Source organism: Haliotis asinina, chromosome 3, assembly GCF_037392515.1.
Source record: "Haliotis asinina isolate JCU_RB_2024 chromosome 3, JCU_Hal_asi_v2, whole genome shotgun sequence".
Lineage (NCBI taxonomy): Eukaryota > Metazoa > Mollusca > Gastropoda > Lepetellida > Haliotidae > Haliotis > Haliotis asinina.
Window position 1 is genome coordinate 86,418,990 of NC_090282.1, and position 17,235 is coordinate 86,436,224.

The 17,235-nt window shown below is 41.9% G+C and overlaps 1 protein-coding gene across 1 annotated transcript in view; it reads left to right on the forward strand.

Moving 5' to 3' along the window:
- LOC137278676 (zwei Ig domain protein zig-8-like) overlaps positions 1-17,235 on the forward strand; it is a 109,923-nt gene that overhangs the window by 37,446 nt on the left and 55,242 nt on the right. The gene's annotated exons all lie outside the window — the stretch shown is intronic.

The window sequence follows — 17,235 nt, forward strand, 5'->3', positions numbered from 1 at the left end:
CCAGTGCGTTCACTTGTGTTTATCGTCAAGTGTAGTATTATCGTCATTGTGCTTTAATGACGCATTGTTACAACGTCAACTTCTGTCTCCACGACGTTGTTTGGTTCTAATAATCGCCTTGCTTGTTGATAAGACACTCTCTTAAACTCGACGTGAGCTGGGAATCGTTATTGCCTTGACATAGGCGAATAATGTCACCCCACCCCACCACGTGTAATTTACATCTGGTGTAAGTATCATTAAATTACTGTTATGTAAGAAAGCTTGTAAGTTAGCACATGTATTTTCAAAATGGTGACAATGAATTTGAACTATTACCTTTTACATTTAATGCTACTATCAATAAAGGCCACATATGCGACTTTTATGTTGAAAAATCAATTAATCACGGAAAACAGGTCTTTTATTACCTTCAAGGCAATATCATAGTAATTGCGCACTTCGTGTTGAATATATCCCTGCACATTGCACGAGCATTCCATATCACCTTCAGTGCCGGGAAAGACTTCATATATTGTCGACAAAGGTTGGACAATAAATATCACATGCCGCAGAGGTCTGATAGACCCTTTGTTCATAATCGTGTACAACGTCTCGCAGATATATTTACAGGCTGATTATACAACGTTTATTTGTTAAGATTACTCGCAAGGCTGAACTATCACATGGAGTTAATTTTATTTCATGTTGTCAAGCGAATTATCGCGTGTACGTAGGGCGGTGGCATATGAATTTCTGTTCACTGGAACTTTGGATATAAACTTCGGAGTGGAGTGCTACAGCGTTGTGTTGATCTTCATGATTGGATGTATGAGATCAATGTTCGGTATGGGGCAACAAGCGTTCTTGTGGAACCCTTGACAGTGGCGAAATACGTGCAGATATTCACTTGAATTTAATGTGATGTTTTAATGTGTTTCAGTTGTAATGTACGAGAGTGAACTGCTCCACAGTGACATCTGTAGCACATATTCGATACCTGGCTTTCAATGTTGTCAATTCACCTTAAAGGGGCTTTATGTCAACACACAGGTGTTACCGTCGAAAATAGTGCAACCAAAGGAAAGCGAATAGCCTCTGTAATGACAAATTGTGAATATTTCCTAAATATTTCCTGGTCGATAAGAGGAATTACTTTGAAACTAACCGATCGATTAGTTTCAGAGCGTCATTTGGGATTCATTAGAAACTAAGTGACAAAAATCGACCAAAGGATTAATACCTCGCCATGTTCAATTTTCCATCTGTCTGCATTTCCAGTGCTTACTGTCATGTTAAACACATCATTGCAATTTCCGTGGTGAATAATTTAATGGCTGTTACATGCATGCGCAGACACCGATTATGTGTTGGTGTCTGTTAACGGACAGGTGACAAGCCAAGTCAGTACCTCTCTTTCTTCTGAATTAATGGATATCGCTATGTCTTCATGCCTACATGCGTTTATACTCTTGATCACGAGTCATTGAAAATTGGCTTTATCTTTCGCTGGAAGGAGTTTGTCAGTCCTCACGACTTCAGGTGGTGCCTGCTATTGCTAATTTAGCTGCAGTTATCCAGTAAAATATACGTGACACTGTGGTACTGTTGGTTTTCAGCTGGATGCAAGATTAGTAACTAGATGCGTGTGACACGGCAGGTTAGGTGTATGACAGGTATATGACATGGCAGGATGGTGTAGGACATGACGGGATAGGTGTATGATACTGTAGGATAGGTGTATGACATGGTAGGATAGGTGTAAGACAGGTGTATGACATGGTAGGATAGGTGTGTGACTCGTTAGGATAGGTTATGACATGGTAGGATAGGTGTATGACATGACACGATAGATATAACACAGGTGTATAACATGACAGGAGAGGTGTATGACAGGTGTAAGATTGGCAAGGTAGGTATATGACAGGTGTATGACATGGTAGGATAGGTGTATGACATGGCACGATAGGTGTAAGACAGGTGTATGACATGACAGGATAGGTGTATGGCAGGTGTGTGGCATGGTAGGATAGGTGTTTGACAGGTGTATGGCATGGCAGGATAGGTGTATGATAGGTGTATGACAGGTGTGTGACATGGCAGGATAGGTGTAAGACAAACTTCAGTGTTCATGTCTCACTTTGGATCATAGGGGCCTGTTACTAACTCTACAGCTGTTGCTATTCCTGCAGATCTTCCTGTAGACATACACAAGTCTCTAAGGTAAAAATTGATAATTTTAGTGCAAATGTCTAAAGCATATTGCACTATAGACTTGAGTCCTTAGTACTGTCCGCATATCTAGACTTGCCACATCGAAAGATAGAATGACTATAGACCCATTGGCTCAGCATTCAGTACAACAGTGGAGCTAGCCTGGAGCTATCACTGATGCTGCCAGTACACTTCTACTATTACGACTACTACAGTTACTACTAGCACTACTACTCCTGCTTGGTTCAATTCCTATTATGGAAAGAATGTTTGAAACCCATTTCTGGTGTCCCCCTGAATGATACTGGAGAAAAGAATATTGCTGACAGCGTCGCAAAACTTCATCCCTTATTACTACTGTTGCTGCTGCTACTGCTTCTGGTGCTGCTAGTACTAGAGCTTTCCATGCTATTGCTAATATCCCTAATAATAGTGGGGACTCAGAATTCCTCATTTCAGAGGTATTATATTCATTGATTTCAATCATTTTGAAGATCATAAATAATTCAGTTTCCCCCTGTGCAAATATAAACAAGAGTTTCACGTTCACAATTTATGATGATTGCAGGAGTTTGAAGTTCGACATTCAGGTGATAATGAATCCAGAGTTTTACAGCGTTGGTGCTTTATCCTCAACTTTTAGAAGCACACACTATTTCAACATGCGTTATCATATTAAGTTTATGAGGTGAATACCACTTGCAGAATGCCTCCGTTCTCACCCCGGTTTCGTATTGCGCCCACGGTTATGCATCACCTTGCACATAATGGAGAAAAAACCCATTAACCGTTATTCTAATAAAATAAATAGGCCAATTGTTGTGTCGCATCAATCACCACTGACGATGTATTTTGTTTGTATTTGGCTGCCAGTTGGATAACGGGGTTCCGTTGTTGACCCCAACATCCTGATCAAATGTCATCCGAAACAACACCCCACCTCTCCACGCCAATAAACCAGGCACAGGAGCCGTAAATAACCGAGTCTCGGACAGACCGCTGTAAGATTTCTGCATCTCCTTTCCGGACGAACCTGAGCTGTTGTCACGTTGAAACACTTTACACAATTAACGTATTTAAAACCAGCCATAAAACTCCTAAATAAGCATTCCATTCGACGCGTAATAGCCCTATGGTACTTAGAACTAAACGGAGAGGGTTGGTGAGCACGGCTTGGTGGTGACTGGACCATATTGTACATGGACTATGTGTTTGTAGTTGCTGCCAAAGGGAGAGATTATGAGCACCATTTACAGAAGTATTTGTTTTTCAGGAGCAGAGAAAACGCCGAGGTTAAACTTTTCAATTAAATTTCTTTTGTGAACCGACCATCTTCGTCCCATGTCAGTCACAGCATAAAGATAATTATCTCAGTTCCGCAGCCAAACCTTTGCTTTTATTTCTTAAAATCACCATTTTAATCAATGAAACAAAAAGAAAGAAACAAATACAACGAAAACCCCTCTTTTATTGCTTGTTTGCACACGTATACTTGTAACAGATATTATTAATGTTTTTCCAGTCCACCAGACACAAGGAAAACCACAGGATATAAGAACCGGGAGCTAAAACAAACAGGAATGTTACTACACTATAGGTCTTGGATGAGGTATTGGGTGAGATATTGGGTGGGGTATTGGTTAGGGTATTGGGTGAGATATTGGGTGGGGTATTGGATGAGATATTGGGTGGGGTATTGGATGAGATATTAGGTGGGGTATTGGGTGAGGCATTGGATGAGATATTGGATGAGATATTGGATGAGGTATTGGGTGGGGTATTGGGTGAGGTATTGGATGAGATATTGGATGAGATATTGGATGAGATATTGGGTGGGGTATTGGGTGAGGCATTGGATGAGATATTGGGTGAGGTATTGGATGAGATATTGGGTGAGGTATTGGGTGAGATATTGGGTGAGGTATTGGGTGCGGCATTGGATGAGATATTGGATGAGATATTGGATGAGATATTGGGTGGGGTATTGGGTGAGGCATTGGATGAGATATTGGGTGAGGTATTGGATGAGATATTGGATGAGGTATTGGATGAGATATTGGGTGAGGTATTGGGTGAGGCATTGGATGAGATATTGGATGAGATATTGGGTGGGGTATTGGGTGAGGCATTGGATGAGATATTGGGTGAGGTATTGGATGAGATATTGGATGCGATATTGGATGAGGTATTGGTTAGGGTATTGGCTGAGATATTGGGTGAGATATTGGATGAGGTATTGGGTGAGGTATTGGATGAGGTTTTGGGTGAGATATTGGGTGAGGTATTGGATGAGATATTGGGTGAGGTATTGGATGAGGTATTGGATGGGGTATTGGATGAGATATTGGATGAGGTATTGGATGAGATATTGGATGAGGTATTGGGTGGGATACTGGATGAGATATTGGGTGAGGTATTGGATGAGGTAATGGGTGAGGTATTGGATGAGATATTGGATGAGGTAATGGATGAGGTATTGGATGGGGTATTGCATGAGGTATTGGGCGAGATATTGGGTGAGTATTGGATGAGGTAATGGATGAGGTATTGGATGAGATATTGGATGAGGTAATGGATGAGGTATTGGATGAGATATTGGGTGAGGTATTGGGTGAGGTATTGGATGAGGTATTGGATGAGATTGTGGGTGAGGTATTGGATGAGATATTGGGTGAGGTATTGGGTGGAGTATTGGATGAGGTAATGTATGATATAATGGGTGGGGTATTGGATGAGATATTGGGTGAGATATTGTTTGGGGTATTGGATGAGATATTAGGTGAGGTATTCCTCTGCTATAACGTACTCTACAGCTCTCCCCTGTCAATATGTTATGGCAAAGGGAGCACGTTTCTCTATGTACATTATAAAAACGGTTGCGTGTCTGGATTAGTTGTATAAAACGTAAAGGCGAGAGTATAATCGATTATCTGCTTCACGGGTAGCAAAGGCGTACAGGACACTGGTTAACATTGCATGAGGGGATCGCGGAAAGGTATGTTATATATAATAGTTCTTGTTTGGATGGTCTCAAACTGCCCGTAATATAACGCTGAGGATTCCATATAATTGTTCATTATAGGAGTAGGCTGTGGATCTAACATGGAGAATTTTAGGCGGAGATAAAGACTGCAGTCTCTAATTATAATGCAGTTCATGTATGGTAGAGTCAGGGGCAGCAGTGTTTAGGTCGGTGATAGGTTTGTAAAGGTCACGTGAACTTTCATAGGCGTATAATTCGTCATACTCCTCTTTACATTAGCGGTAAGTCTGAAAGATAAGAAACTACATTCTGGATATGCTCAGGCGTTTGTGAGATACATCAATGTCATGTTTATTGCTGGCTATCAATTTGGGAGATAAATATGCCAGGAGTATCTCGAATTGTGTATTCGTTACGTTATTTTCCTGTTCTCCAAGAGATGTAATTCCACCAAAAGGTGTTGATGATGTCGATATGTACATCATATCTGTTCAATTCTATCTGTGTTTTAATGACAAGTGACTCTTATCCTGGTCTTGCCCCTGTCCTCCGTGAGCCTACGACCCATGTACACACCAAGCGCGCACCGTCTTGTACAACATCTGGCTTGGGTAACTGGGTCAATGGTTTCGAAAAGTCAATATGTCCTAGCCTAGAGGCGAAGACCTGTGTGTTTGAACTCCGGGGAACCAGATCTTGTCCAGTCCAGAGATCGGATAAGGACGTAATATATCGCTATCCTAAGGCCCCAAGGCTTCACTTTGTCGTACAACCCTTCCTTGTATATTGTCAATTCAGGTCTTGCAATTTCTGTGTATTCCAAACTGACAAAATGACATCTGCTTCGTCCGAGTTTAATAAATTGTGTCCGTAGCCAAGAAGGACTATATCCTTTAGCATCAATAGGGTACTGATTTATCCAATTTCTGTAGAGTAAGGCCTTCAGCGCACAACTGGCATAAAACTTCTCAAGCAATCGGAATTGTGATAGCAATTTCAATTCAATACGATGTGTTCTTAGATTGAATTAATTTCCATTACGATTGGAAACTAATTTTAAGTGACTCACGAATCGAAGCAGTGTGTCTTTTGTAACCCTAAGCGTGGCCGAATTAAGCTGTCTATTCCAAAACTATTGGATTTCCTGCAAACACTCATTACCAGCAAGACAATCTCTAGAGTTATGCATCGGGCCAAGTCAGGCTCAATGTGATTCCACAGAAATATAATTGACAAGGAAACTACAACATTAATGTTGGCAAGCCCGTCCGTCATATGCTGACATCTGAGAATCCACTGTAAATAGAAGCAAGGTTAAAACCTCTTCAATAAGGCACCATTAAGACACACGCAAGTGAGCTGTTCAACCAAACTGACTTGAAATCACCTGCTTGAGTTCCAGTTAGTTCCTGTGATAAAGAGATGGGATCATGAACTCTTGTCCTGTGTGGTGGTGGGCACAGTCGATTTAAATGTAAATGCTGTCTAAAACTGTTCGACGTATTTTCTCCGATAATAGGTTCTGAAGATAGATTTATCTCCTGTAAAATGAGGCGTCATCATTGATGTGGGAATACCCTATCTAGCCTGAAGGTAACTTATGATCTGTTACTGCTCCAGAGAAAAGCGTCATGTCTTGGCCATGGGACATTCGCAGAATGTCTACCGAGCCTCACCAGAAAATACATGTTCCTTCAGTCAGGGATCTATATACATTCGTGGCAGCAAAATAGGTAAGGGTTCAAGTGAACCTACAGACATACTCCTGGCGAAGACCTTGGTCTGAGTCTCCGCAAGGTACAATGTGCCCTCAGTTCAGTCTGGGACTTTCGGCTGGTCTCGATGTATAGGATAAATACTCCGTAACCCCTACAGAAAAGAATATATGTGATCTGACAAGTCAGTCATGGACATAACCGCAGAAGAACGAAAACCGTTTGTAAAACCTTTCATTCCTAAAATGTAGAGGTTTGATTTATTACAAACAGAACAATACAAATACTGCCAGTTACATTTAACATGAATTTCCAAAGTTGTACGAATGATAAATTGCGTGAGACGTTAAAAACCAATCTGGACAGAATTCAATTTTACGCTCTATAAAAATCGCACACTATGGGCTGACGCCTATTTTACGGATCGTGCTGTTGTACGAGCGACCTGCCGTGTACGCAGCGCGCAGCTGAAGAGCTTACAGACTTGTATTCCGAAGATGGTGCACGTGTTTTGTTATCGATGTGTTGGAGAACAAAGCTCAATAACTTCGTGAGAGGTACAGAAGGGAACGTAGGCAAACTTTTCCTTGGTAATGGCCAAGTATTGATTTATAGTCATATGTGGGCCCCGAATCAACAGTCCTTTGTAAATATTATGTTATGGGAATATTTATAGAGCGTTTACACAAAGACTTGTCGACACCTATTCTTCTGGGATGAAGGATGGGGACTATTCCGAAGCTGTAAGGCTCGGCTTTTATGACTTCGATGATATCAAGATTCTAAATAAAACCTACTCCTCGTAAATATCGAAGTCATGTGCGGTAAGTCTGGCTGGCTGTATGATGCTCTCTGAAGATGGTCGTGAAGACCAGTGAGAGTGTTGCGCCTCATCACTAAGGAATCTCCAGTGCCAGTCTATCGTACAGACCCTGAAGCAAATTTATCCAAGAAAGCCCATGCATGTCAAGAAAATGTGGCAAGTCTAGATTCCCCTAGCTTCAAATTTGAAAATGAAGAAAGTCTCAGGGGTCCATTTCATTATACTATTCTTTTTCCTATCAACCCTTTTCAGGAAAATATGTTCATTTCAGAGACTAGTTGTTAGTCCACCCCAGCACGAGTGCCAGTCCCACAGAACTCGCCCTTCTCAAACAAATCAGACTGGAGCGACTCTCCAATCACAGAACCATTCCTGACAGTGGTGCTTCTGCAACGTTTATCTTTAAAAGAGCGAAATTCTGACCTACCTATTTAGGAGGATTAATATGTTAATTACGATTAGAATTAAGAAACGTAGATTAAGGATTTGGATGTGTGAGTGATGAGAAACACGTTTGTCTACACTGTATGACCTGCAACGTCCAACTGAAGATACAAACTCTCTGTCGAGAACAAATATATATTATGTTTAAAAGCCATCATCAACGTCTTTTGACTTGGTGAAGTTGAAACGATTCTATTAATTTGTTTGAAGAAACAAAGGTTGGATTAGGTTTCTCGATATGTGATCTCCATTCTATTTCCAGTATTTAAGTGCTCTATTCCACTGTGTTACGTATTTGGTAACGAGGCGTATAATATGATCTCAACTAGCAGATATACGTCTTACTCGTGTTCGAATCATCCAAGCTATTCTTTATATTCCTGTTACTGGTGGAAAATAACCTGTTTGATGTAATACAGTAGCTCAGTTGACATGGTATCGTCTTGAATCCAGTTCATACAAGCGCGAAAATAGCGATACTTTTTAGTACGTGACAGGTGTGTGACGGTAACACTTCTGTCGGTGGAACATTGTTTCATGGAGACACGTTCCTAGGTGACGGTAACATTTCTGTCGGCGGAACATCGTTTCCAGCGTGGAGCTGGTGGGCGATGGTAAGGAAGGTCCTGTGCTATTGCTGGTATGTTAGTATGATCTACTCGGCCGTTATTGGTATCGACATATCTGCGTGTTGCCGCCCAGACCTGTTCTACAGCCTCACATCATATCAATACAGGTGCCTGTGCTTGCCACATGAATCCCATCCCCCGACCCTCTTGGCAGTTGAGACTGGGCCTTCTCCTCCGTCGTTACCAGATACCTGGATTATTCTTTGATATCTCCACCCCCTCGGGGAGACTGACTCCTTACCCTGGGAGAGCACTTTCTAGTGCTTCATCCCGGAGAATCCTTAAGATGTGGAAACGCTAGCCGAGCAGAATATCCCCTTGTTTAGACCGCGCTGCGTATGTCTATCTCTGATCAGCTCTGGTGTTTAATATCATAAGCATGACTACTTATTTGCTAAGTAAATATTCACCCACTTGCACGGCTAGGTGTCTGTGATGTGCCTATTGCATCTGCTGTTGTGCCGAGCGCTCCGGGACGTAACATTGGTCTATTGCAGTGGTGTAGGGTTTACTAACATATTGCTTAAGCACTCATTACAATGATCATCGCACGCAGGGAAGCAGCGAGGGGTCTCGCTGGTATGGCCGTTTATTTAACATCACTTCAGGTGTATTATAACAATGCATGGTGAATTACCGGATGTAGACAACAGGTGCAAGTAGTATACACATAAATATTTGTCTGTGTCATTTCCTTAAAGTATATCAGTGTAGATGTATCTTGACTTTACTCACTGACCCTTGTTATCATCACCATGTCGGCGGTACAAACCGCTCTGCCCTAGTCACCGGACAGTGGTTTAATGTTGTACAGCATATCATAAATCATACATAGACACGTCACAGACGACAAGCTGATTTGGAATTAGAAATGAATGTTCCATTGTTCACAAACCGTGTCAAACAATTAATCGGCGATAACTAGTAGTGGACTTGTAATAACAAGTTGAATATGCTATTGCTTTAGTGATGTTATAGTAGTTTGTTATCTCTTGCTGGTCAGCTTCACGACTCAACTGTCTTTGTTTGAAATATGATTTAAAAATGAAGTTTATCACCAGACTTATGGCATTTTAAAGAAACATTGTTTTATACAGGAAATCCCAAAGTAACATTTTCTTTACTGAAAGGTTTTCTAGTCTCTGCGACATTGTCCATACACCTTTGACTTGTGTACAATACCAGAATAAGTAGCGTTGTGGTTTAATACATGCCAATACCAGAATAAGTAGCGTTGTGGTTTTGTACATGCCAATACCAGAATATGTAGCGTTGTGGTTTAATACATGCCTGTACCAGAATATGTAGCGTTGTGGTTTAGTACTTGCCAATACCAGAATATGTAGCGTTGTGGTTTAATACATGCCTGTACCAGAATATGTAGCGTTGTGGTTCAATACATGCCAATACCAGAATAAGTAGCGTTGTGGTTTTGTACATGCCAATACCAGAATATGTAGCGTTGTGGTTTAGTACATGCCAATACCAGAAAATGTACCGTTGTGGCTTAAATACTATCCTACTGGAGCTTCTTCGCGGATTGGGGCTTCGCGGGTATATCGTATTCCGGAGACATCGGAACCACACAAGCGCTTCTTTTCACATGAATCTCCTCCACACCCGTGTGCGTTTGACTGAATAGCGGAAACAGCCTAAGTAACAAAATAATAATGGACGTGTGAGTGAGTGAGTGGGTTGGTTTTGAACCGGAACTAGAATACTAATTAAGCAGCTGCGTCTACAGACTACGAAACCCGATCGGGCGATACATGTAGGCAAACCAGAGTAACAAAGGGGAAAAAACGTAATATATGTAATACAGGCCAACTTGACCAGATTCCCAGGATCACACATTGTAAAAGAAATGTACGTTTGTGATCCAGATAACCCATTCCAAATGATGGAGACAGTTTGCGGTTATGCTTATCTGGTTTAGTCATCATTATCTCAGTAGCCATCAGAATTCAAGCAAAGTTACTTAATCACATAAGTATTCGTGCAGTTATGAGAAACCGTCTATCTGATCCATTGTTATAATGCACCTTCCATCTACAGTCAGTGAGAACAAGTGCAGTAGATGCCCTAACCAGTATGATTATGCATTCCTGATACCACCTGTTGCCTCTATAATCTTGACAACTCACGCATAACCCGCACACGTGCTATGGACCGTGCATTGTCGATTTCCACTCCATCAGAGCGTGTGTGTATTTCAAACAGAAGTTTAATAACGATTGTTTACAAGAAAAAGTGTTATTTTTTAAGTTATATGTTGTTGTAACGAAATATTATTTGATAACAAAACCATAGTGTCGTTGTTTCCAGCATATAGTCAGGTAATGTTATGTTTCATATTAATACATTATGCATGTTTGCCGTTTAGGAGGTAATTACTTCCAAGTATGTGAATATAGTGTGCTTCATTAACATTATGTTACAGTAGAAGGTTGACCTTTTGGCATATGCTAGTTTTGTGTATTACTGTTAAGGTGATGAATTAAGATGAAATATTACTGCATTCCAGCGTGAAGTTGTTTGTCGGTAGCGTGACCTGCTGAGGGTCTGCATATGGTTGTATACTAATATTTTGTATGAGGCAGAAATAGAAACTGTTCACAATGTCCAACATTTTCGTATAGATCAGTGCCTGCTATGCGCAGTTTCTCAGATGTCATTTTCTTTTACGCACCTTGCATGAACAGTCTTCTACTTGGGACCCAGACTCCTAGTTGGGAGCCAATCTTCTAGCAGGGACCCAGCCTCTTAGAAGGGACCCAGTCTCCTAGCTGGGACCTAGTCTCCTAGTACGGACCAAGTCTCCTGGTAGGGACCCAGTCTCTTAGTAGGGACCCAGTCTCCCAGCCTTTTAGAATGAACCCAGACTCCTAGCTACTTGGGACCCAATCCTCTATCAGGGACCCAGCCTCTTAGTAGGGAGCCAGTTTTTGACCCAATCCTAGTCCTAGTTTTGACCAAATCTTCTAGTTGGGACCCAGTCTCGTAGTTGGGACCCAGTCTCCTAGTTGGGAGCCTGTCTCTGAGTAGGGACCCAGTCTCCTAGTCTCCTAGTTGGGACCCAGTCTCCTAGTATGGACCCCCAGTGCGACTCGCATGCATGCCGGCCTGGTACTGCAGCAACCGTGGTATTGTCAGAGGTGTGCAGAACACGTGGTATGCCAGTCTCTGTCAGGATGTGTGTAACGACATGTCTCAGTGCATGATAAACACATATTGGATTTCGTAGAACAACGTCAACCCAGAGAGTTGCAACGTGGCTCAATGTCAACACCCGACTGGTTTGTTCATCATGTAATGCCACGTGACTCAATACGAGGCCGTCTTCACGAAACATTGAAGCTCATGCAGCCGTTGACTGTGGGTTCTCCCTACCATGACCTGGTGAAACACCGACTTCGTTCCACCACAAACATTATTACAAAGACTATGGCCCTCCATACACCACGGCATCCTCCAAACCACAACACGCAAGGAATAACCTGGCCTCGTCAAGATATCCAGCTGTCGTAGTATCTGTATCTCACACCGTACACAAAGTCACAACCGTGGAGATATACAATCATTTTGACATTACAACCTTATTTCCTCCTTTCTCCACACTTGCCCCCGATGTGATGGATTGTAAACCTCACTTCGTGACATGATGCATGGTTGTTTATGACTGCTGAGTGTGGCCACCATACCCAGATTGACATACCATCTTGCCTACAGTGAGCTACAGTCGTGTAGGTAGTGCTGTCTGTTGGTGTAGATGCGTTGATAAAGCGCGGGTATTAAGTCACTACACACACAGTACTCTATTGTCCAAAATGTGGAAATATAGCGTGTGTGCTGCGGTTGTAATATTTCTTAAACGAGATATTCTTTTGTTTCTTGCCGTTTGTTTTTGAAGCTCGATATTCAAGGAACAAAAAGCTAATGAGACGCACTATAATTCCTCGATGACGTGATGAGACGTGAGGCTTAACGTCTACATGTTAAATACCTTACTTATCCCGCGACGTATACAGGCCACCGGAGGATCTAATGCCCGTTACACGGAGCTCTAGCACTCTACTGTGATTATAACGTGAATACAGTAAGTCAAAGTTTGTTTATCACTCCTCTTTAACTCATAACAACCGTCAATGACGAGACCTAGACTGGGAAACAACAAGTAACATATTTTACGATCTTTGGGTGTGACTGTGGATCCAAGCACCAATCTTCTGCTGACCAACGAATCGGTTTCTGTCAATCCTCGGTGTCATGTGTTCTGTAGTCATCGGGGACCTGGCCATGAGGTTGCCCGGACCAAGAGAGGACATATGGTGGGTGTCCATCTGTACTGTATGATAGAACAACAGAATACAGCCCGGCTATGTTGAAAAGCAGAAATATATATTCTCTCTATCACTGTTGGCTTGTCTTGACCTAGGTCCATCTATATCATGAAATTGACACCGACATTTAAATTGTCCCGTTACAGAATACTTGTCGACCGTATACCTTTGTTGAATCTTTGCTGAATCTATAAGACACCGTAAATAAAAATACCGAGTAGCTGGTACCCCCTGCAGGCGGCTACATTACAGGGGGGGTGACTAGACCGTACCCCAGGCCGGAGCGTTCTTCGAAACGTTAATATTTAGTGGCTGTGATAGGGTTGGACTGTCTGACTACGGCAGTGAGCAACAGTTTTTGTCTCATTCAATGTCTCTTCTTGGTTGTTGTATATCTATTTACTAAACGCATATTTTACATCGCTAAACATTGCATAGTCACGGCAAATTATCACCGAATATTTGCGTTTATAAGTCTGGACGTTTATCTGCTTCCAAGGTTCGAATGTTGATTCTACAACCACAACATGTTACAAAACATGCTTGATGTGAATTCAGCCTGTATCGGTAATTGTAGGGTGTATGCTATGCTAAGAGCTCCCAAAGGCATGTGACGTTCGAAAGGCATGCCTCATTGAGGCGGTCAGCCGCGGTAATACTCACACTGTTTGTTTCATTATCATCTAATCACGACGAAACTTACAGTATGTTTATTAAATCGACAAATGTCGTATATATAACGAAGACCCAGTGTATATCGAGCGGTGGACATTATTGGTATCGTATGTTTCACGTTTAACCAAATAAATATTTATTGTGTAGACTGAGTCTTGGTGATAATACGCCTGCTTCTTTTCTTGGCTGTTATCTTCGACACCAGACTGTGTTTCCTTTAGTAGTTGATCACTTGCCATGAAATGATTAATAGATTACTCATTCACATCATTTCACTCCATGAACACGTCATTGTACGACATGTAGCTCTACATCTATATGCATTAAGTTGTCATCACCAATATACAGAAAATGAAGTTCGTCATTAAAAGCAGCACACGAGATAATGCTGCACAGTTAGATGTTATGCCACGCTTCATGCTCCATTAGACTCTGATGTTCGTCAGCAACAGGAGCTCAAACTTAGAGCCATAATTCAATCAAAGAGGGGCAACATCATGCAAGCTTCTTATCTTCCCTCTAAGGGAAGAGCCCCACCGACTGGCCGGCCCCTTGAAGCAGATATACTCATATCTCCGCCTGTGGCTCTACCGACGTCCCCGCGGCCTCATCTACTTGGTTAGATCTTGAGCAAGCAAAGATGTCCTGTACCAGACGTGTAATTGACCAATTGATTCCTCCCTACCTTTATACAATCCGACGGCAATCAATAGTAATGGAATTACATTATGTCGCTTGTACCTAGGTCGCCTCCGATAACACAGTTACCTTTTATTGTCCTTCTCTTTTATCATCTGCTTGAGTTAATTCCCAACTGTTCTTATCAGTGTATTAGCGACGCCAAAGTACACGCACTTGCCTCCTCGCCATTCAGATGCGCGATATGGACTGTCCCTGGCCCTTGTTCGTCAGCACCGCCCAGGTAGGAATCGTCACTTGTTAACTTGGTTGATGCGAAAACTAAAAACCAACATATTATTCTGTTCATGAAAACGTGCGTGTTTGATACACACGGGCGATGTCAGCCGTTCCTATTTCGATGCTATTAATGGAGACAATAAAAAGCAGTGACTGGCTCGGATGCCTATTTACATTTAGAAAGCAAATGCAAACGCTGAAATATCTAATTTAAACTTGGCCTCGGGTGACGCTGTATTGTGTTCAACAGTATTGAGAGCGGTGGGTCCTTCTAAAAAAGGTTTTAACTGATATTGAAAGTGACATAATTTTGTTCGTTAGTCGAGCTAACAAATGTTTCAGTAGAGATATCCAACCAGATACGGACACCGATAGTTTTACCTACTAATTTATAACTGATTAACATGTTACAGGTGACAGTCGTGCAGTTTACAGTATGTTTTTCAAACGTAAACATTATAACGCACTGAATGAGAAAAGACGTTCGCCAAGACAAAAAATGGGTTTTCAAGAACATCGAAAGGAGACAACGTCTGTATCTGAAATATTACGAACATTGTGCTCCCTTTGGTGACGTCATGACCACGCTCACGATATTTCTGTCAACAGCATATCGACCTGTGTGGCACGAAATAGCTCAGTCAATATGAGATATCGATTGTTGTTATATATATGTATATACATCATATAAAAGGTTTTAAATACCCGTAAAAGTGCGTTACACCTGCGCGTCACCGTGTGAAGGTTGTTGTTACAGAAACACCTGGAGCTTTGGCTCTGCAGTCACACGGAATGGACCCCAGACGAAGTTCTCCCTCCTGTAAATGCAGGTTTTCCCTAAAACGTTTCATGAAGAAATTCACCCACTTGAAACTAGTACTCGAAACGTTAAGAACCTGCTTTAACGTGTGTTTAACCAATATATTTCTAATAGGTTTAAGTCAGTTTCTCCACTAAACTGTTTTTCAACGAGAGAGCTAGAAACGGAGCACACTACAACGAAACAGTTGCTGTCTTAATAAAACTCGACCCTTTTCCCTATTCACAAACGCCCGAGGGGCTGACCAGAGTAGCAAGAAGTCTGTCAGCTGCTTGGAGCACTGGGAACATGGGAAGTAATAAACTCCATGCGCTCGAAAGAAGAATCAGACCGGAGGCGTAGAAAGGGAATTATTTTGACGATTGATTACACGGTTACGTTTTGTATTAGCACAAAGCTGACTTCACTGATATTTTACATGTGGAGTGAGGCGATGCTGGCCAGTCCCTCTAGACTACTCGTGAGGTAAAAGTTGGGTGCAAAATGGTTCTTCGGTTTAATGTCTTTTCTGGGAGCAAAGAAATAAAGTCAAATGTACTGGGGTATAGACTGGAGGTTTAATGTCTTCTCTGATAAAAACTCTTCTGAAACGCAGCATATAAAACACCGACATACGAAGAAACACGGACATGAAACAACAAGCCAGGCACCCTGGAGTAAAGACAGACGTCTCACTATTCCTATTTTTAGAGCGAACCAATGTATCGAAGAATTATTGAATCTGAGGGAAGCCACAGGATTTCAGTTCAAATTAAGGCACCGGAACGCTTTCACGTAAAGTAAGAATTCTCCATTTTGCACTCCCTACACGATCGTTAGCATATGTTAAAGAATCTCTATTAATTTCTGATGTCGTTAGGTGTTTGTTAGGCATTCGCAGCCCCACCGGTGGCTCTCGTCACAAACACATCAAGCCTTCATCTAAATGTATCTTTTTTGTACAAGTCAAACTGGAGAACTGCTTCTGACATTTTGGTACTACTCTTTTGTCACGTGTGAAAATGCCCGTTTGAAGTAAGCAATATGACCTTTTAAATTAAAGGCGTAAGTTCAAACCTGCCTGATGAGGATTATTGACGCAGTACAGTTAGTTATAGTCTGGGTTACTTTGTATCCTTTTAGTATCACAGATCCCTCGTTTATCGTATCATTCCGGGAAAAGTGTTAACGACATTTTGTATCCTTGTAGTGTCACAGATCCCTCGTTTATCGTATCATTCCGGGAACAGTGTTGACGACATTTTGTATCCTTGTAGTATCACAGATCCCTCGTTTATCGTATCATTCCGGGAAAAGTGTTAACGACATTTGTATCCTTGTAGTGTCACAGATCCCTCGTCTATCGTGACATTCCTGGGACAGTGTTAACGACTCTTTGTATTTATCAGCTTGTGCTACCTATACTTTCACATTTCGTACTATCGTGTAAAGGAAGGATCTACAAAGCTGTATTGTTGTATGAAGGTCTTGTCTTCCCAGACATTTCCTAGTGCCTGTGCCTGTAGTAAAGGGCTGCTATCGGGGCTGGGTGGCTAGACTCGCCGATCTGATTATTGCACGTCATCGGGTTCAGTTCTGTAGACCGATACTCATGACGTCAGTCATCGGACTGCCTGGATTGACTCGACCAGTTAGAAACCGCCGTGGTGAAACCGGAGGACTGCTGGATGCGGCGTTAAACGACAAGAAACTAAA